The following is a 21,047-nucleotide window of genomic DNA, read 5'->3' as shown; positions in this document are numbered from 1 at the left end:
ATGGTGGCGCATTTTGGTAGCACAATCGCCTCACAGTAAGACGATCGCTGGTTTGAGCCTCGGCTAAGTCAGTTGGCTTTTCTGTGTGGAGTTTACATGTTTTCCCTGTGTTCCCGTGGGTTTACTCAAAGACATGTGCTATAGGTGAATTGGGTAAGCTGAATTGAACGTAGTGTGTGTGAATGTGTGTGTATGGATGTTTCTCAGTGTTGGGTTGCAGCTGGAAGGGCATCCGCTGGGTAAAACATATGCTGGATAAGTTGGCAGTACATTCGGCTGTGGCGACCCCAGGTTAATAAAGCCGGTCCTGAGAATGAATATTTGCAAACAAGAAAAACAATTTGGCGGGTAAACAGCCTAACGGTATTGATGTCGCCATGGAGATGGAGTTCCACATGCAGGTGTATTTGTTGAGTATAGTCCGCAGGGAGGGGTCAAAACAGGAGCAAACAGTACATAAAGAGTAATCCAAAGAGAGTCAGCCAATAATAAACAGGCAGAGGTCATGGCAGGCAGAAAACAATCATAATCCAGAAACTGTAAACTGTTTCAGCTGTGTGACGTAAAGCATGATGGGACGTGTAGTCTGGGTGAATTGCTGGTGAAGTGCTCATCTAGTGAGTCTGGTGGCTACTTCCGCTAATGACTCATAACCTAAATCTAAATTTTACATAAAATGTATGTGTATGCTTCACCATAGCAGTATAGATTGGTAAATCAATCAATTTGATTGAAATAGATCTAGAAGTAATGCAACAGCGTTCTAGTTATTAACTTGCTAATTGTTTTTAATAAGGACTCAGTGGTCAGGAGATCCATTTGCAGTCTTTATTAAACGACTGCAAATGGAAAAAGACAAAACATCGATGTCAAAGGGCAATCCAAAATAAAAGTATAACACCAGGGAGGGGTCAGGGCAGGCAGCAAACATTCATAGTTGAGAAACAAAGCAAAGGTCAGAATAAACAGGAAGTAGAAAATCGTGCCGATCTTTCTTGGATCTTTTACTAAAGCGATTTAAAGCATCTGTTACTTCAGAAGCGTTTCGAAATCTGGCGAATCTGCGTTTGACTGACAGGTTCGGAAAAAATATGTCAGTTACCTGGGTCAATCGCTTCTAGTGAACTGTATGTCATTAGAAAATTGGCACGTTTAAGGTCTGTTTTCTTTAAAAGTCAGCTATCTCCACTGGATGAATGATGTCCGATATAAAGTGCGTCTCAGATTGTACAAAAAGCACTGCATTAAATTACATTTTTCACCGTTATGTCTTTAAAATATGAGCATTTATTTTACCCCAGTATTTTCAATCGAGCTTCTGCGCTAGCCTGCTAATTCTGAGCGTATGGCTTTTCATCACGTTTTTCGCTTGAGCAACTACTAAATGCCAAAGTGTATTTGACTGATTGTATTTTAATTACATCACAACATCGATGCTGTAAAAGGAACCGAATAAAAGGGAAAAAAAAGTTACTTTAACCGTTTACCGGAAGTTTATCAGTATGAGAAGAAACACTAGCTCCACATATACCTTATTATGACTTGATGTATTTTAATAATGTTGCTTTTTTATGACCAAAACAAAACATATTTATTCACAGATGTCAGACAAGGGTTAAAACAAAACATGTTACAAAAACAGAGCAATAAAAAAACTAGCATCTATAGCTGCATAACTGAATTTGAACCCATTATCTCTGTATGCTAGTCAAGGAACTCTCACCGCTTCACTAAATCACTTGAAGGTTCTACTCTACAATGTGGGATTTTAATCCCTCAATTTGCTTAACTGCCTTTGCTGAAGATGTTTCAGAGCAACACTTAAAAAATGACCGCTAGGTGTCACTGTAGAGACGGGTTTCGAAGCACATTTGCTTCAGTGTTTCAAGAAGCCTCACTCACAGGAAGTCAAACACAAGAGAAACCGCTCAGTAACGACAACCAGGCAAATCAAGACTTCACAAAGTACTCCAAGGAACGTGGAGAATAAATAGGACTGGGAAATGGCTTCACGTGGACCTGTAATGAGTTTCAGGCATGAGGGCTTCTGGGGGATTGAGTTCAAATAGAGCCTGACTTAAATCTGTGCGATGGCTCCCTCTGGTGGTGTGAAAGGGAGAACGCGGGGGTCTCATTTCCAACAATTGTAATGCCTGCTCTGTGATCAGTGATTTATTATATGTAATGATTCATGTACATTCTACACTCACTCTTTTATATGAACTTTAAGAGGAGCTGCAGACATCACTGGCGACATGTGCTATTTTCCCATACTCTTATCACATGTATAACTTATATTCCCCAAAGCTGCATATTTTCTTTGTCAGGAAGGCAAATAAAGAAGCGGAATAACCCTGACTAAAGTAGGGACAAAACAGACAATGTAATTTAAGAAAAAAGTATGACAGGTCGAAAAACTGGTTTTATTGGTTTAGCTGAAACCTAGGGAAGCACAGTGCTAAGCTAGATTTACCTCTTCAGATCAACAAGACACAAGCTCAGAGGATCAGTGAACGTCTGCTACAAGTATCATGGTAAGTTGATAAATACTGCATTAATTGCCTCTTAAGTAATGTAAACCTTTAAAATGAGTTACTTGTGTTCAAATATGCGACCCTGGACTGCAAAGCCAGTCATAAGAGTGAACTAATATTGGAAACTGAGATGTATACATAACCTGAAAGTTGAATTAACAACCTTTCCATTGTTGTATAGTTTGTTACACTCTCAGAAATAAAGGTACACAAGCGGTCACTGGGGTGGTACCTTTTTAAAAGGTACACATGAAGGGTCCATATTGGTACCTCAAAGGTATAGTACCTACAAATTTCAAGGGGAACACTTTTGTACCGCTTAGGTACCAATATGTACCCTTGAGGTATTGATATGGCCCTTTGAGGTACAAATTTGTACCTTTTGAAAAGGTACCACCCCAGTGACAGCTCTCATACCTTTATATCTGAGATTGTATACAGTATGTGGCCAAAAAACTGCAATCTGAGGGTACAAGCTTGGATAAAGACTTATACATGGTGATAGAAGACACACAGAATGGCTGGTCATTGGGTTTTGTTTTTTAGGTGTGTCACTGTGAACTGAAAAACATGTGCAACAATGGTTGTGCGCATACAGGAGAATGATTCAGCATACCAGGTGTGTAGCAAGAGCTTGTATGTGAGGATCTGAATGGTTTTCCACTGGTACCATGTGTTTCTATAGTCTGTAAAGTAGTTGTTGTCATTTCCATACCATTATTTTTGTCATACTTGATGTCTTATATCAGTTTTCTCTCACTTGTTTGAAGGGCTGTTTAATCTCCAGGGCCTAGTGTAACAAAATACTCTGTATCACATTGTTCCAGATATGGAAATCCCATGTTTTGCCATCCAGGATAACCTGATCATTCTTTCATGACAGTTTTTAAAGGAACATTGGGTTAGATCAGGGGTGCTCAATCCTGTTCCTGGAGATCTACCTTCCTGTACAGTTTAGCTCCTACCCTGATCAAACCCACCTGAACCAATTAATTAGGACCTGAAATCCACTTGATAATTACAGACAGGTGTGTTTGATAAGGGTTGCAACTGAAATCTGCAGGAAGGTAGATCTCCAGGAACAGGATTGGCCACCCCTGGGTTAGATTATTGTGATCCAAATACCGAATTTCAGGATTACTAAATCCTGTTTACTAGGGCTTTAAATGGAACCAACAGTGTAGACTACTGGTTCAGCAAATGACAACAGGTAGGTAAAATACCAGTGGCCACAAACAGCCATTATTTGTTTTGATAGTTTTAACATTTGTTGTTGTTGTTGTTGTTGTTGTTGTTGTTTACCATCCCTGCTGAAAAATCCAGCTTAAACCAGCCAAAGCTGGTTGGCTGGTTTTAGCTGGTCGACCAGGCTGGTTTTAGAGGGGTTTTGGCCATTTCCAGGCTGGTTTCCAGCCATTTCCAGCCTGGTCTTAGCTAGTCAGGCTGGAAAATGACCAGCTAAATCCAGCTAAAACCAGCTTGACCAGCTTGGTTTAAGCTGGACATAGCTGGTTTTGGCTGGGCTCCCAGCCTGGCTAGGCTGGTCAAGCTGGTTTTATCTGGTCATCTCCCAGCCTGACCAGCTAAGACCAAGCTGGAAATGGCTGGAAACCAGCCTGGAAATGGCCAAAACCCCTCTACAACCAGCCTGGTCGACCAGCTAAAACCAGCCAACCAGCCTAGGCTGGTTTAAGATGTTTTTTTAGTAGGGATATCTGACATGTTACGTATAGGCTTCAAATATGAAGGAATTTATATGTCATCAGAAACCATTACGTTTGTGATCACTTAAAAAAAACCTTTTTATTTTATGTGGTTCAAAAAATCACAACTGAATCCACCCTTCTGATGGGATCAGGATAATCCTGTTTTGTTTTATTTTTATCAAATGGTCACAATCCTTGAGTTCAAAAATTTGAGTAACCTAAAGGGCAGGTTTGATCCAAGTCAAATGTAAGATTGGATTACATGGTCTGATCTTAATTCAAAATCCCTCTGTTAATTTGAAAAAAACCCATTTTCAAGATTTAATCCAATCCGTGATCCAAAATCCCGCTGGATTACTTTTGAAAAACTGGGTTCTGATAATATGTCAAGAGATCAGATGTGAAAACCTTTAAGTGCAGTCTAAAATCTCCCTAAAATATTAGCATTTCCACAGCCTCCTGTGTTTATGTTAAGTTATTTCACTTTAAATATCGTAAAATTAACTTATTCTTTGCAAAACAAGTGAAATTTCTGAATCTACACACAGAAGGCTGGTAAATTTGATCACTTTGTTTTGCATTTGAACTCTTCCTGAACATTATCAAATGTTTTAGGACATCAACTTTAATGACCTCCCAATCTTAATCCGTAGGGTTTCATATGGAGTTGCCCACCATTCAAGCTATAACAGCTTCAACTCCTCTGGGAAGGGTTTCCACAAGAACTAGGAGTGTGTTAATGGTCATTTTCATCATTCTTCGAGAAGGCCTGGCTCTCACAATCTCTGCACTCATTCATCACAATGGTGTTCAGTTGGGTTGAGGTACAGTATGACGGGTTTTCAGGACATATGCATGTCTGCAAGTCTTTTTTCTGTAAACTAGTTATTAAAAAAAATGTTAAGTACAATATTCATACAGTGGTTAGCACTGTGGAGTTTGCATGTTCTCTGTGTTGGTGTGGGGTTCCTCCGGGTGCTCCGGTTTCCCCTACAGTCCAAATAAATGCGCCATAGGTGAATTGAATAAAGTAAATTGGCCATCATGTATGAGCGTGTGAATGTGAATGTGAGAGTGTATGGGTGTTTCACAGTACTGGGTTGCGGCTGGAAGGCCATCTACTGCGTAAAACATATGCTGGTTCATTCTGCTGTGACAACCCCTGATGAATAAACCTAGCAGGCTCACAACATCACAAAACGTTAGTAATAGGTTGGATTTAGGTCACGACGTCAGGTGACCAAAATTCAATATCTAGCCAGCGTCTAAGGACAACATTACTGTGACGTCCAATAACGATGTCAAATTAGGTTAATATTTGGTTGATTTTATGCTGTTTCGGAAAGTGACCAAAATCCAACGTCTGATAGATGTCATAGTGGTGATGTCTACACAACGTCAAGGTTTATCATGATTAGACGTGAATATTAGGTTGGATTTAGGTCACAACGTCAGGTGACCAAAATTTAATATCTAGCCAGCGTCTAAGGACAACGTTACTGTGACGTCCAATAACGATGTCAGATTACTTTAATATTTGGTTGATTTTAGGCTGTTTCGGAAAGTGACCACAATCCAACGTCTGATAGATGTCACAGTGGTGATGTCTACACAACGTCAAGGTTTATCATGATTAGACGTTAATATTAGGTTAAATTTAGGTCACGACATCAGGTGAACAAGATTCAATATCTAGCCAGCATCTAAGGACAACGTTACTGTGACGTCCAATAACGATGTCAAGTTCTGTTAATATTTGGTTGATTTTAGGCTGTTTTGGAAAGTGACCAAAATCCAACGTCTGATAGATGTCATAGTGGTGATGCCTACACAACGTCAAGGTTTATCATCATTAGACGTTAATATTAGTTTAGATTTAGGTCACGACGTCAGGTGACCAAAATTCAATATCTAGCCAGCGTCTAAGGACAACGTTACTGTGACGTCCAATAACGATGTCAAATTACGTTAATATTTGGTTGATTTTAGGCTGTTTCAAAAAATGACCAAAATCCAACATCTGATGTCATAGTGGTGATGTCCACACAACGTCAAGGTTTATCATGATTAGACGTTAATATTTGCTTGATTTTAGGTTGGATGCTAAACATTGACGTTTGCTTGACGTTGGGCTCTGACGTCAACACGATTTCATTTCCAAACAAATCCAACTTCCCTTCGATGTTGGGCTACAACGTCAATATGACGTTGGTGCATCTTAGTGTACCATTGTGGTAAACTATTATTTTTTTCTTATCCAGGTGAATTGAGTCTAACAGAAGATGACATCCATTTCACAGCAGCTTCGGAACACACTGGATCGTCTTGACGGAGATCAACTGAAGAGGTTTAAATGGCACTTTAAAGATGATGGTGTTACTTCAGCGGTAGATGTGGAGAAGTCAGAAGATGTCAGTGACACGGTGGATCTGATGCTGGCACATTGTGGACCTAAAGGAGCTGCGAATGCCACACTGAAGTGTTTAAGGATCATAAAACTAAATGATTTGGTGGAAGAGTTCGAGAACAAACTAAAAGGTAACAACATCTAAACGTAACAATTCATTAGTTCCACTAAAGCTGGGCTTACATTGGGTTATGACCAGGGCCAGACAGAATCTGCGTACGTTTTTTGCTATTTCTGCGGAGAATATAGGTTAAAATCTGCGGATTTCTGTGGAATTATATTTGGTAGTATCCAGCGGACTATCATAACTAAAAATCTGCAGAATTCTGCTGAAAATCTGCAGAATTCTGCGTGCGCAGATTCCGTATGGGCCTAGTCATGACTGAAATAAAATCCACTAAAACTAAATTGGCTGTAGTGTATGAGTCTGAGAGTGTATGGGTGTTTCCTAGTAGTGGGTTGTGGCTGGAAGGGAATCTGCTATGTAAAACACAGGCCGGTGTCCTGACATTTTATCCAACCCATCAGATTATGTTACCAACACTGTATTTGAATCGAATTTGGGATTGAGGTTGGAGTTAGGGAGTAGGTAGGTTGGGGTGATATTACAGCTTCATATCCCACTACTCCACATTAAAATTTACACTGATGGCAAAATCTGATGGGTAGCATATTGTGCCCTCGAAATCTGCTACCTACTTTTTGAATGGAAGGTAGGACAATCTGACAAAGTAGGAGAAATCGACAGAACACCAGATAGGTTGGTGGTTCATTCCATTATGGCGACCCCTCATAACTAAGGGACTAAGCTGAAAGAAAATGAGTGAATGAATGACTAAAAGACAACACTCTCTCTTACTCTTTTAATCTCAGCACCGGTCCAGGAGAGCAACGCTCAGACTGCAGTCAGTGTTGATGTTAAAGCTGAAACAGGTTCATTTGTGGATGTTCCTGTACTTGCTGGAAACACAATCACAGGACCAGTAAACATATTTGGTTTAAAACCTACAGGAAATGGTATGTCTTTTTTTCTACATTTTTGTGTTAGCAAAACAAACAATTCAAGAGTTCCCACTTAGATATGCTTGGCACTTATAGCAGGTTTGGCATGCTGTCCCGGGAGAGAACCCTGAGCTCGGAGATATTTGAGCCCAGGGCTCCCGCCCGGTCTAGAAGCATATCAGGAGAACCGAGATCAGGTAGGTCTCGATCGCTCCCCCTTTAGAAGGGGAGAAAAAGGAGGAGATGGGGTGGAAGGGGGGATTCTTCCAAAATGAAGATAGTGCAATGGGGAGAAAGTGATCCATTTATACTAAGCTAGGATCATTCTGATTGGATTATTACTGATTACGGATGAGTGGCCAGCGGTGCACAATCATATCACGTGCTCCTCTCGAAATTAGTTTATGAAACTTCACTTCAAGAGTTCCCACTTAGATATGCTTGGTATATATCCTATATTGGTCATATCCTATGTGGTTTTAATATGAGATTTGTAGTGTTGCACAATTTTACCAATAAGGCTTAATATCCAATTTAATATTTATCTGGTTCTTCTCTTTTTTTCTACTCAGTTGAATATAACTGCACAGAAACGGTAGAGGCGCACACAGAAAAACGAGGTAAAACATGATTAGTTCATCTATTCCAGGGGTGGCCAACCCTGTTCCTGGAGAGCCACCTTCCTGCGGATTTCAGTTGCTACCCATATCAAACACACCTGCCTGTAATTATCACGTGGTTTTCAGGTCCTAATTAATTGGTTCAGGTGTGTTTGATATGGGTTGCAACTGAAATCTGCAGGAGTGTGGCTCTCCAGGAACAGGGTTGGCCACCCCTGATCTATTGTTTTGAAAGTACTTCACATTGTTAGTAATACATACTGCATAAAGCCTCCATTAAAAAAAAATCTCCAAGAGCATGCCAAACCAACAAGTGGAGATATAGCCTAAAAAAACACGTTGACCAATCACAGACTCATCTTATTCAAAAATGTAAGCGATAGCAACCTAGTTTGGCATGAAACAAACCAAATAAAATTGCACACGTTGATGTGACAATTAAGAAACTCATATCACCAGAGATTTGATTACATTATTTAATGTTAACAATTGTACAGAGCATATTTAACCAGGCCATGCAGTGCCGCAGTATGTAGTGCTGTCGCCTCACAGCAAGAAGGTCGCTGGTTTGAACCATCAGAACCAATGGAGTTTGCATGTTCTCCCTGCATTCAGCGTGGGTTTCCTCCGGGTGCTCCAGTTTCCCCGCAACGACATGCGGTACAGGTGAATTGGGTAGGCTAAATTATCCGTAGTGTGTGCGAATGTGTGTGTAGATGCTTCCCAGAGATGGGTTGCGGCTGGAAGGGCATCCGCTGGGTAAAAATGTGCTGGATAAGTTCATTCCGCTGTGGCGACCCTGGATTAATAAAGGGACTAAGCCGACAAGAAAATGAATGAATGAATGATATTTAACCAATATCTCAGCATGTTGTAGGCCAAGTAAACATGTGGGAATGTTTGTTTGAAAATAATTAGTCTATTTAGTCTTTACGCATTTGTTGCTGTATTTTTTTGGAAATGGAGATTAAATCGTCAACTTTAAGCTGAATAAACTTTCCATTGACATATGATTTGTTAGGATAAGTCAATAATTGATTGAGATTACAATTATTCAAAAATCTGTAGTTTTAAGGGTTAAAAAAATCTAAATACTGAGAAAATCACCATTAAAGTTTTCAAAATTAAGTTCTTAGCAATTCATTGCACCAATTATTTTTTTTTAAAGCTTTGATACATGCACAGTACGAATATTACTAAATATATTAATGGACCAGTGGCTCAGGGATTAGCGCTGTCACCTTACAGCAAAAAAGATGGCGGATTGAATCCTGGTTGGGCCAGTTGGCATTTCTATGTGGAGTTTGCATGTTCTCCTCGTGTTAGTGTGGGTTTCCTCCGGGTGCTTCGGTTTCCCCCACAGTCCAAAAACATGCGCTATAGGTAAATTGGAAGAACTTAATTGACCGTAGAGTGTGGATGGGAGAGTGTATGGGTGTTTTCCAGTACTGGGTTGCAGCTGGAAGGTCATCTGCTGTGTAAAACATATGCTGAAATAGTTGCCAGTTGTGTCGACCCCTGATAAATAAGCCAAAGGAGAATAAATGAAAGAATATTGATGGACCTTGATCTTTACCTAACGTTCTAATCTTGCAATATAAGGTCCAGGTCAAGTATTGTATTAGTGCACATCAAGTTAAAACCTGTTTACACTGATATTTGTCCGTTTTTAATACTATTTCCTCAATCCTATAGAATTTTTAAGGCTGCAGAAGTTCTTGGAAACACACAAATCCATCATGAAGAAGAAAGCAGAACGCATTTTTGAGGGCAAGAAAGAAAACGAAGCCCATCTTAAGGACATATACACCGAACTGTTCATCACCGAGGGAGACGTTGAAGACATCAATCGAGAACATGAGATTATGAAGATGGATGGTGCTTACAAAACCAAGAAAGCACAGGACAGATCGATCAAATGCAATGACATATTCCACTTATTGAGGGAAAATAATGAGAGGAAGATTGTGCTGACCAAGGGCATTGCTGGCATTGGAAAAACAGTCTCTGTACACAAGTTCATTCTAGACTGGGCCGAAGGAAAAGCCAATCAGGATATACACTGCTTGTTCCTGCTTCCATTCAGAGAGATTAACATGATTAAAGACAAAAAGCTCAACATCCACGAGTTTCTTCAGGTATTTTACCCTGAACTGAAGGACTTGGGGAATTCAAAGTTATACACCAAGTGTAATCTAGCACTCATATTTGACGGATGAGAGTCGACTGTCTTTAAATTCCGAAAGAGGAATTCTGTCGAATTTTGAGGAAAGGTCATCTGTAGATGTGCTTTATACATGTCTCGTCAAAAAGACATTGCTTTCATCAGCACTCATCTGGGTGACCTCGAGACCAGCAGCAGCCAATCAGATCCCTCCTCAATATGTAGGTTTGTTCACAGAGGTGCGAGGATTCTCTGAGCAACAGAAAGAGGAATACTTCAGAAGGAGAATCAAAGATGAGAAACGAGTCTCGACAATCCTCTCACACATTAAAACATCTCGCACTCTCTTCATTATGTGCCACATTCCTGTGTTTTGTTGGATCACGGCTACGGTACTTCAGAGTATTCTCATCAGGAGCAACACGGGGACAATCAGAACAACTCTCTCTGAGATGTACATTCACTTTTTGCTCATACAGATGAACATGAAGAGCCAGAAGTATGATGGAAGAGAAGAAAGGGATCGTAAAAAGCTTTTAGATTCAAACAGAACCATGATTTTGAAGCTAGCAAAGCTAGCATTTGCACAGCTGAAAAAGGAGAACGTTGTGTTCTACGAGGAAGACCTAAGAGAATGTAGTATTGATTTGAGCGAAGGGTCGGAGTCCACAGGAATGCTGACTGAGTTATTTCTGAAGGAAGATGGACTTCATGAAACGAAGGTCTTCTGCTTTGTGCATTTGAGTGTTCAAGAGTTCCTCGCTGCCGTGCATGTGTTCCTTTGTTATCTGAGTAAGATAAACGAGGAGCTTCGGTTTTTCTTTGATGAGCCAGTAAAAGAAATCCAACTGCAAGATCTGCTACAGAATGCAATTAATAAAACTATTCAGAGTGGAAGAGGACAGCTGGACCTGTTCCTGCGGTTTCTGTTAGGTATTTCATTGGAGTCCAGTCAGAAACTTCTTGAAGGTCTGCTCCCACACAAAGAGGACACCACAGACAGTGTCTTACAACTGAGTCAATACATTAAACAACTACAAGACAGCAACCGAATCTCAGAGGAAGCTTCGGTCAACCTGTTTTACTGCCTACTTGAGCTGAAGGATCATTCTTTATTGGAGCAAATTCAGAAGTACATCAGTACGGAGGAATATCCTGGAAGAAAACTCTCACCTTCGCTGTGTTCGGTGATGACCTATGTACTGCTCATGTCAGAAAAGGTGCTGAATGAGTTTAATCCAAAGAGATTTGCGTCATCGATTGCAGACTGCATGAGATTTGTCCCAGCTGTGGCATGTTGCAGAAAAGCCCTGTGAGTCATTTTAAGTATGTTAAATGTATATTTAACCCCGCCAGTCCTACGCCACCCAACCCTCTCCGAGCTGGTTTCGAACCGGCGACCTTCCGCATGGGAGTCGGTTGCTCTAGCGTCTGTCGTTAGAGCACCTTTAGAGGTCAGAGGAGTGAGGTTTACCTGCACAGGTAATTTTGAAATTGAAATTTATTTATTAATGGAAAACATAGGGCGTACTCACACTATGTACAATTGCCTTAAACCTGAAGCACGATTGTCCCCCGATGGCCCGCACCCACATTCCATTCGCGCCTGGGTAAGCTTACGTCATCAATGATGCGCTGTTCAGTAAGAAGCGCTCTCGCTCAGCACAGTGGAGATTTCTTTATATCGTTTTAGTCGTTTGGGATGCAGTGATACGCAGTCAAATATTTCGCCGAACAGACAAGCCACTTACCTGCACAGCACTCACTAGCTGGCCTCTGTTACACTCACCCCCCTAAACCTTACTCCCATCCGGGTCACGGCACCAATGTAACCCCTCCAGTCTTACACCACCCAACCCGCTCTGAGCTGGTATCGAACCGGCGACCTTCCACATGAAAGTCGGGTGCTCTACCAAGGAGGCTAAAGACCATGGCCTCTAGCGTCTGTCGTTAGAGCACCTTTAGTGGTCAGAGGAGTGAGGTTTACCTGCACAGCACACACTAGCTGGCCTCCGTTACATTAGCATGGATTTCAAAACGAGTTAATTTTGAAATTGAAATTTATTTATTAATGGAAAACATAGGGCGTACTCACACTATGTACAATTGCCTTAAACCTGAAGCACGATTGTCCCCCGATGGCCCGCACCCACATTCCATTCGCGCCTGGGTAAGCTTACGTCATCAATGATGCGCTGTTCAGTAAGAAGCGCTCTCGCTCAGCACAGTGGAGATTTCTTTATATCGTTTTAGTCGTTTGGGATGCAGTGATACGCAGTCAAATATTTCGCCGAACAGACAAGCCACTTTTGACGCCCATAAACAACCATAAAGTCCTCGTGCTGCAGGAATTAGGAGGTTTGCTAAAGGTGCAGCTGTCATGCAGTAAGGGGTTTGCGTCTTTCATAAACTATGACAGTTTGCATTCATTTAACAGTAAGATTGATTAATAAATCCCTATGTCCCGTGAAAAGCCACGTCTCATCTTCAATTTCGGGCTCAGGCACACTTTGCACTCACAATACAAGCATACCACGCCAAAGCCCAAGTGAACTGCGCTCTCGCACACCTCTTCCAACCGGGCCAGGGCCGGCCAACTGAACCGTGCCTGAGCCTAATTTAGAGCACTGACACTTCTCAAACTAACTGAGAAACGTGCCTGGGCATGGTTCGGATAGCAAAGTGTGGGTGCGCCCTTAGGACAATGTTTGACCAAGATAGTATTGAACATCAGGAATGAATTTGTTTAAATGTTTGTTTTGGCAGATTTGATGGCTGTAGTCTTGATGAAACATGCTGTGAAACGGTGTCTTCAGCTTTACAATCGTCCAACTCTCATCTGACGGCACTGGATCTGAGCAACAATGACCTGCGGGATTCAGGAGTGAATTCAATCTCTGTTGGACTGAAGAGTTCAAACTGTCGACTGAACTTACTTAGGTTTGGCATTCACTCAATCAACCTCAGAATCAAGGAAGTTTTAGTGGATCAAGGTATTTTGTGAACAGGTTACTTGCAGAACTGATAACACATGCACAGATGACAAACTTAACTTAGACCAGGGCTGCCCAATTCCTTACCCAGAGAGCCTCCTGCAGAGTGAAGTTCCATCCCTACTTTACTTGATATCCCTACTTACTCCACAAGAGTTTTATTCACAGTTATTGGAACAATCGTAATGCCAATATTAAGTGCTCTGCTATTAGCTATTCTGTCAGACACGCAAACCATACAGTGCAGTTTTTTAGATTAACACTAATGGTCTTGTATTTGGAAAATTGTGAAAGGAAGAAACCATAATCTGTCTATTTTCAAATTATGTCTTGGTTGTATCTATACAAAAATTACTAACTATTTTAAAGGTGTCACAGAATGCTTTGATACGATATGTTAAATGGTTCTCTGATATCTAAGGGTGCTTTCACACCTGTGAATCAATTCAGTTGTTCCGAAACAGAGATTACAGATGTTACATTGTTGCTCTTTGAGCGGTTCGCTTTTAAGTCACGTGTGAGTAAACTCTTCTCTCATTGGTCAATGTCAGGGTTTATTTTGCAGCGTCCCGCTCAGCTGTCAGGAGAGGTGGTGGTTTGGTGGTGATTGACAAGGTGTGCGCGCGCGACGTGTCTGAGGAGAGATGCGGTGGGGAGGGGTGAGAAGGGTGCGCGACGATGCCTATTTAAGGACCAGGAGGGAGACGCGAGATTACCGGGAGATCATCACTTGTTTGCGGGCATCCGGAGACTAGCGAAACTTCCCGCCATACTCATAATTCTCTCTTCATATAGCCGTAAGCCTATTACATATCCATAAAACACTGTGATATAACCGCGCTCGGATCGGATCGCTTTCTCACTGCAATCGAACCGCTCCAGGGTTCGTTTCAATCGGGCCGAGACCACCTCACTCAGGCGGTCTCGGAGCGATTACTTTGCCGCGGAACAGAGCACGATTGCCCTGTTCACAAATGCCAAAAGAACCGTGAAGCACCCTCAATACAAGCATATGTGGTTATAGGTAAGTTCACCAGAGACAGTTTTAAAGGTCCATTCCCAACCTTAGAAATCGGCTATAATATGAAATGGTTGGTTTTGACCATATTTGGAAGGGTCATAAATATTAACAACCTCTAACACCCCTGCAGCTAATGTCAAGTGCCTAATGCTCTCTGTCACACATACACACAGCATGATGTTGTGGAGAGGTTTGTTGTAGCTTGACGAGTAAGTGACTATCTACTAGAATAAGTTTGCTTCTGAGTCAAATTTTTATTAAAGCTGGGTCAAAACTCTACTGGACTGCAGCTTTCCAGCTTCAATCTTTTCCACTGCTGTCAGTAGGCAGGGATGGGCAAGCCCAGGTTCTGGAGGTCCAGTGTCTTGCAGAATTTAGCTCCAAGCCTAGTCACACAGTCCTACCTAAAGATGTCTTGTGATCTTGAAGACACTGATTAGCATGTTTAGGGGTGTTTGATTAGTGTTGGAGCAAAATTCTGTAGGACACTGGCCCTCCAGGACCAAGTTTGGCCATCCTTGTGATAAGGTATAGTTTGGGAAACACGTCTAGAAATTGTATACCCATGGTTAAGAGATACCTTTAGAGATTTCGTAACACACTATAAGTCAATGTTTCTGGGAAACAAACTTTTAAAGCTGTGTTCAAAAGTGTTCATTAGTGTTTTGTTGTGCTTTATTCAGATTGGCAGGTTGTAGATTGACTTTTGAGTGCTGTGAAAGCTTGTCCTCAGCTCTGCAATCCTTAAACTCTCATTTGAGAGAGCTGGACCTGAGTAACAATGACCTGCAGGATTCAGGAGTGAAGCTTCTTTCTACCGGACTGAAGAGTTCGCACTGTCATTTGGAAATACTGAGGTTTGATTTCACTTTCACTCAATCGCTATGGTATTTGTAGTGATCTGAAACTGAATTCATTTTTAACAATCAGTGTAATTTCATAACTGTTGTAATTGCTGGTATTTTTTTAATGTACTGTCGTTTCGTAGCAAAGTTGTCTTGCTCTTATCTGTACAAAAATTACCTATTTTAAATTGTTGATACAACATGTTCAACACACAATATGAGACAAATTGATCTCTGATATCTAAATAGAAGGAAATGTGGCGAAAATGCTAACAAAAGACCATGGTCCATTTCCAAACCAAGTAATTGGCCGTAATATGAAATGCTTGGTTTTGACCTTATTTGGAAGGATCATGAATATTAATGAGCTCATTCAAAAATCAAGAAAAAGACTTAATAATACAAAGAAATAATGTGTTATAGTAACAGTTGGCAAGGCAAGTACTCCTCACAGGAGTAAGTTGGACATGCTTGCCGTTCATGTTGGTCAATCATGTCGTAATCGTTTGGTAGGTATTTTGCCACTAGTAATTTACGTGTTTGGTTTTGTTTAGATTAGTCACGTGTAATCTCACTGGTGAGTGCTGTGAAAGTATATCTTCAGTTCTTCAATCAAACACTCACCTACGAAAGCTGGACCTGAGTAACAATGACCTGCAGGATTCAGGAGTGAAGCTGCTTTCTATTGGACTGAAGAGTTCACACTGTCAACTCAACTTACTGAAGTAAGAAATGGAATGATTCTGCTTTGGTGCTTGTTAATGGTGATCTTTCTGTTGTGGGCAACAATTTCTGTATTTACAGTTTTAGTAAATGTCTGATTAATGTACTAATGTAATGTTGACTATCTGTAGATTGTCTGGCTGTATGGTGACAGAGGAAGGCTGTGGTTTTCTGTCTTCAGCTCTGAGTTCAAACCCCTCACACCTGAGAGAGCTGGATCTGAGCTACAATCATCCAGGAGATTCAGGAGTCAAGCTGCTCTCTGAACAACTGGAGGATCCAAACTACACACTGGACAAACTCAAGTACGTTGATTAAAAGGCAGGTTGTTTTTTATGTGTTTTATATGTGTTTGCTTCTGTAAACAATGTATTCTGTATCAAATGTGAAAAGGGATGATTTGTCTGTTTATAGTGTGGACCATGGAGGTCTCTTCAGGATTACAGCAGGACTGCATAAATGTATGTATACATGTTTAAGAGCTAAACTAAAAGGTTTTTGGATTTCTAACCCCAGGTTGAGACTCATTTATACTTATGCTTGTAGTTTTTTATTGCTGCGGTACTGTGTTTGTCAACCGCATTCCTGGAGGACCACCCGCTCTGCACGTTTTCCTGTCTCCTTAACTCTCTACGGCATTAATTTTTGTTTTAGAAGGAAAAAAAATATTTCACCCTAATTTTTCCTGGGCTCCATATAATAAATCAATCATAAAATGTACTAGCCCCCTCCCCAGCTGATTTTGGCTTGTTGCCTTAGGGTAGGGGTGGCCAACCGTGTTCCTGAAGAGCCATCTTCCTGCAGTTTTCAGTTGCTACCCATATCAAACACACCTGAACTAATTAAATAGGACCTGACCACCACGTGATAATTACAGGCAGGTGTGTTTGATATGGGTTGCAACTGAAATCTCTAGAAAGGTGGCTCTCGAGGAACAGGGTTGGCCACCCCTGCTTTAGGGCAACAACATGCAGTAACAGCAGTAAAACACAAAGGTTTACTGTGTATTATATGTGAAATGAGGTACAAGCAACCGATTAGAAAATTTCTTAATTTAACAGAAACAATATCAACAAGTAATATTTAATCAGTAACTTGCCATAAATGGTGTATTGTATGTTCCTGCAGGGTACCGATTGAATGTACTTATTTACCAATGTCTATTATTCACGGTGGAATCTTAGAAAGCAGTTGGTGAATGTTAAGCAGAACTGGGTGCCACATTTTTGTAACTTGGCTTTAGGTTTGGGGTGGGCCGGTGTCCAGCAGAGTATAGCTCTAACCCCAATTTCACACGTAAACCAGCAACTCAAGCTCTAGCTAGCAGACTAGAAATGTATTGGCAGGTTGGCAGACGCATTTTGCTGGACACCGGACCTCCAGGACAGAGTTTGGGCACTTTCCTTTGGATAAACCTTTGCATCATGGTACTCTGTATCTCCCTTTCTGTGAATCCTTGACCATTAAGTAAGTTGAATCCAGATGCAAATCAAACTCAGTTCCTGGAGGGCTGCAGACCTGCAGAGTTTAGTTCCTACCCTGCTTCAACACACTTACCTGTGGGTTTTAAACAAGCCTGAAGAACTCAATTATTTTAATCAGGTTTGTTTGATCAGGCTTAAAGATAAACTGTGCAGAACTGTGCCTTATTGCAAATTAAATTCGCATCTTTTAATGCAAACATAGCTATTGTGACTCTTCAAGCTCGCTTTCGGAAGGAATGAGCTTAACTGCACATCACACATTTATTTAAAGGGCCATGAAACCCCCTCATTTCAGCAGGGTGTTTTCACACCTCTACTTTGGAAAAAGTCAGAAAAGTGGGCGTGTCCAGCTTTGTTTAGGGGGGAGTGTCGGAGGAAGAAAAGAGGCTTGGTGTGGGAGTGTCTATTTGGGCGCGCTGAATTTCAGAGTCAAACGCACACCCACAGCGGACAAAGTGACTGTGTTTACATGGACATCTGTAGTCGAATTGTTTGCCAAATTATTAAATGGTGGACTTTAACTGCAGTTTGGCTCTTTCATTCAGGGAATTCATTCATGCCCCTCGCGACAAACGAGATATTTGATTCGAGGAGCTGCTCTAAGCGTGTATTTTCATGCAATGTTTGATACCGCACGCCGAATGAGAGAAAAAAAACTCGGCATTTCCCGGAAACTTAGATGCACTCGGCAGGTAGCGTCAGAAAGCCGCGTGTGTTATTCCGGTCACAAAATCCTACACGAGGTTATAGTTTGCTTGTAGTGCTAACTTGTTTACAATAGTTTTTTCGATACGAATAAAATACGAACTGAATAAACAAAGAGCGCTGGTCGCTCACTTACCAAATCTGTAGAGACAGGACAATCCACAGCAACTAGAGGCGCGTCTTTATTAAGAGGAGACTACAAGCGAATCCGGATCTCAGCGTTTGCAGATGAGAACAGCTCTCAGGTAAACAATAATCCTCCTTAGACACGTAAGTTATTGTTGTCGAGCGTCGCGTACACTGTTAATCCACACGTGACGCCAGCTGCGCTCTCACAGAGAGAAAATGAAAACAAAACTTAACGGCAGCAAACTATAAAAGCAACACTTCACGCTTGTTTTGCCAACACAACGTGGCGTCTCTGTCGTCTAAACACTGTGACAGTAATGAATATTAATGAAGTTGCACAATAGAGCGCGCTGATTGGTTTGAACCAAGCCTTACTCATGCATTAATGCATCACACTGTAAGACGTAATAAGACACACTCTGGCACAGACGCCCAGTCTGCACGCTGGAATACACGCTATTATGTTGTGACCGTGACGAAGCTTCAAAAATTCGTTTCAAACCGGAAGTACGAATTTGCTTAAAATAACGCAAAAACAACCAATTTACACTTTTTAGTGAAATATAGGTGTCCTAATAGTGTTTTTAGCAGTGTGGGACACATTTACGACTGTCAACAGCTCAAAAAATGTGTTTTGGTGTTTCGTGACCCTTTAATATAAAGATTATTAAATTTAAACATGATAAAAAGGTAAATCTATCTTACGTTCTGCTAGCAGTGGCCTCAAGCAGGCTGCGGTCCCAAAAATGGCTCTTTTACCCCCAGAGGAAAGGTCAAACCCACACTTACCTCAAATTTCATTGGTCACCAACTTATTATTAGACTTTTTTGGGATATTTTATTGAAAAAAAAAAATTAACGGGTGTTTTGTGGGCCAAAGAATAGTTTGTTTCCTGAGCTCAACACCATGCCATAGAGCAGGGGTGGCCAACCCTGTTCCTGGAGAGCCACCTTCCTGCAGATTTCAGTCAAACACACCTGCCTGTAATTATCACGTGGTTTTCAGGTCCTATTTAATTGGTTCAGGTGTGTTTATTATGGGTAGCAACTGAAATCTGCAGGAAGGTGGCTCTCCAGGAACAGGGTTGGCCACCCCTGCCATAGAGGGTTAAGCAAACACACCTGATTTAAATCATCAGCTGATTAGCAGAGACTGAAAGACCTGAAATGGGTGTGACAGACAAAGGAGACCCTCCAAAACATGCAGTGCTGGTGGTCGTCCGGGAACGTGGTTGAAAAACTCTGGCTTGAATGTTCACTTCCTGTCTTTAGATAACTGTCATCTCACACTGGATCCAAACACAGCACATCTTCGTCTCGTTCTGTCTGAGGGAAACAGAAAGGTGACATATGCGAGAGAGTATCAGAGATATCCTTACCATGCGGACAGATTTGACACATGGTCTCAGGTTATGAGCACTGAGAGTCTGTCCGGACGCTCTTACTGGGAATCTGAATGGACTGGACATAAGGCTGTCATGTCAGTAACATACAAAAGAATCCACAGGAAAGGAGTGAGTGAGGACTGTCTGTTTGGATCCAACGAAAACTCCTGGAGTCTGATCTGCTCTGATGACACGTTCACTGTCTGCCACAACAACAAGGAAATCGATACTCGTGTCCCCTCACATTCCTCAAAGAGAGTAGGAGTGTATGTGGATGAGTCAGCCGGCTGTCTGTCCTTCTACAGAGTCTCTAACACTCACAATCTCACACACTTGCACACATTTAACAGCACATTCACTGAACCACTCTATGCTGGATTTATGTTTTACTATTTGAACTCCTCAGTGTGTGTGTGTCAAATGGAAATGCCTATGAGCAACAACAGGGAAGTCACAATCACCTGATTGACCTGAGTCCCGGTCCCTTTGCCCCATCGATCTACAGCTTCATGCGTGCAGATGGCAGACATATTACAATGGGCAGAGAAGACGGACATCCAAATCAAACTGCTAGAAATGACATTACTGCATTCATTATATTTACTGTAAAATGAAGACATAAAAGTGAGTGTTTCCAAGTACTGGGTTACAGCTGAAAGGACATCCGCTGCGTAAAACATATTTTGCAATAGTTGGAGGTTCATTCTCCTGTGGGACAAAGCCGAAGGAAAATGAATGAAAACCAAAACAAATTGTAGTTAAAAAATGTTGATGATAAAATACATAATTTTACTCCGAGTATTGTGATTGTTACCTTATTAATACTGTAGCTATATATACGGGACTGCTGTGTGCCATCCAGCTTAAAACAAAATTGGTGTAGACAACTGCGTAACACCTCCTGCGGAAGTGAACCCCACATTTTGTCAGATTTATTTTAAATGAAAGATATTTCAGACATCTAAAATAGACATTCAAGATATTCCTAACTAAATCGACAATAAACACACTTTCCTTAGTAAATTATATATACTTTTTGTTATTATTTAGCAACAATCCTGAAAAGTCCTGACAATCTATAACCATGGAAACGAAAAGAGCAATACGGTCTCCCCTATTCATCTTATTCTTCGCCGGCGAGCGGGCGCAGCCATTTGAATCTTTTTGGCTCAAGACATTCGCTCTAATTCACCTCCATTCATTTTTAGAAGTTAAAAACTGCTCGTTTGATGTTGCAAACTGATATTTTCTTATTGTATTATTCTACTTGGTCAGTATAGTCATGCAAACGTTTGTTTGTAGAGCAAGTAGTTTGACCGTTTTCTGCCG

The 21,047-nt window shown here is 41.2% G+C and overlaps 1 protein-coding gene and 1 pseudogene across 1 annotated transcript in view; both read left to right on the top strand.

Moving 5' to 3' along the window:
* The window catches only part of si:ch73-170d6.3, a 108,783-nt gene that overhangs the window by 34,280 nt on the left and 53,456 nt on the right, over nt 1-21,047 (top strand). The gene's annotated exons all lie outside the window — the stretch shown is intronic.
* On the top strand, nt 2,480-20,942 carry LOC101883084 (NACHT, LRR and PYD domains-containing protein 12-like; annotated as a pseudogene).

This window comes from Danio rerio, chromosome 4, assembly GCF_049306965.1.
Source record: "Danio rerio strain Tuebingen ecotype United States chromosome 4, GRCz12tu, whole genome shotgun sequence".
Lineage (NCBI taxonomy): Eukaryota > Metazoa > Chordata > Actinopteri > Cypriniformes > Danionidae > Danio > Danio rerio.
The sequence above is the reverse complement of the archived record's forward strand: the minus strand, read 5'-3'. Positions and strand labels throughout refer to the sequence as shown.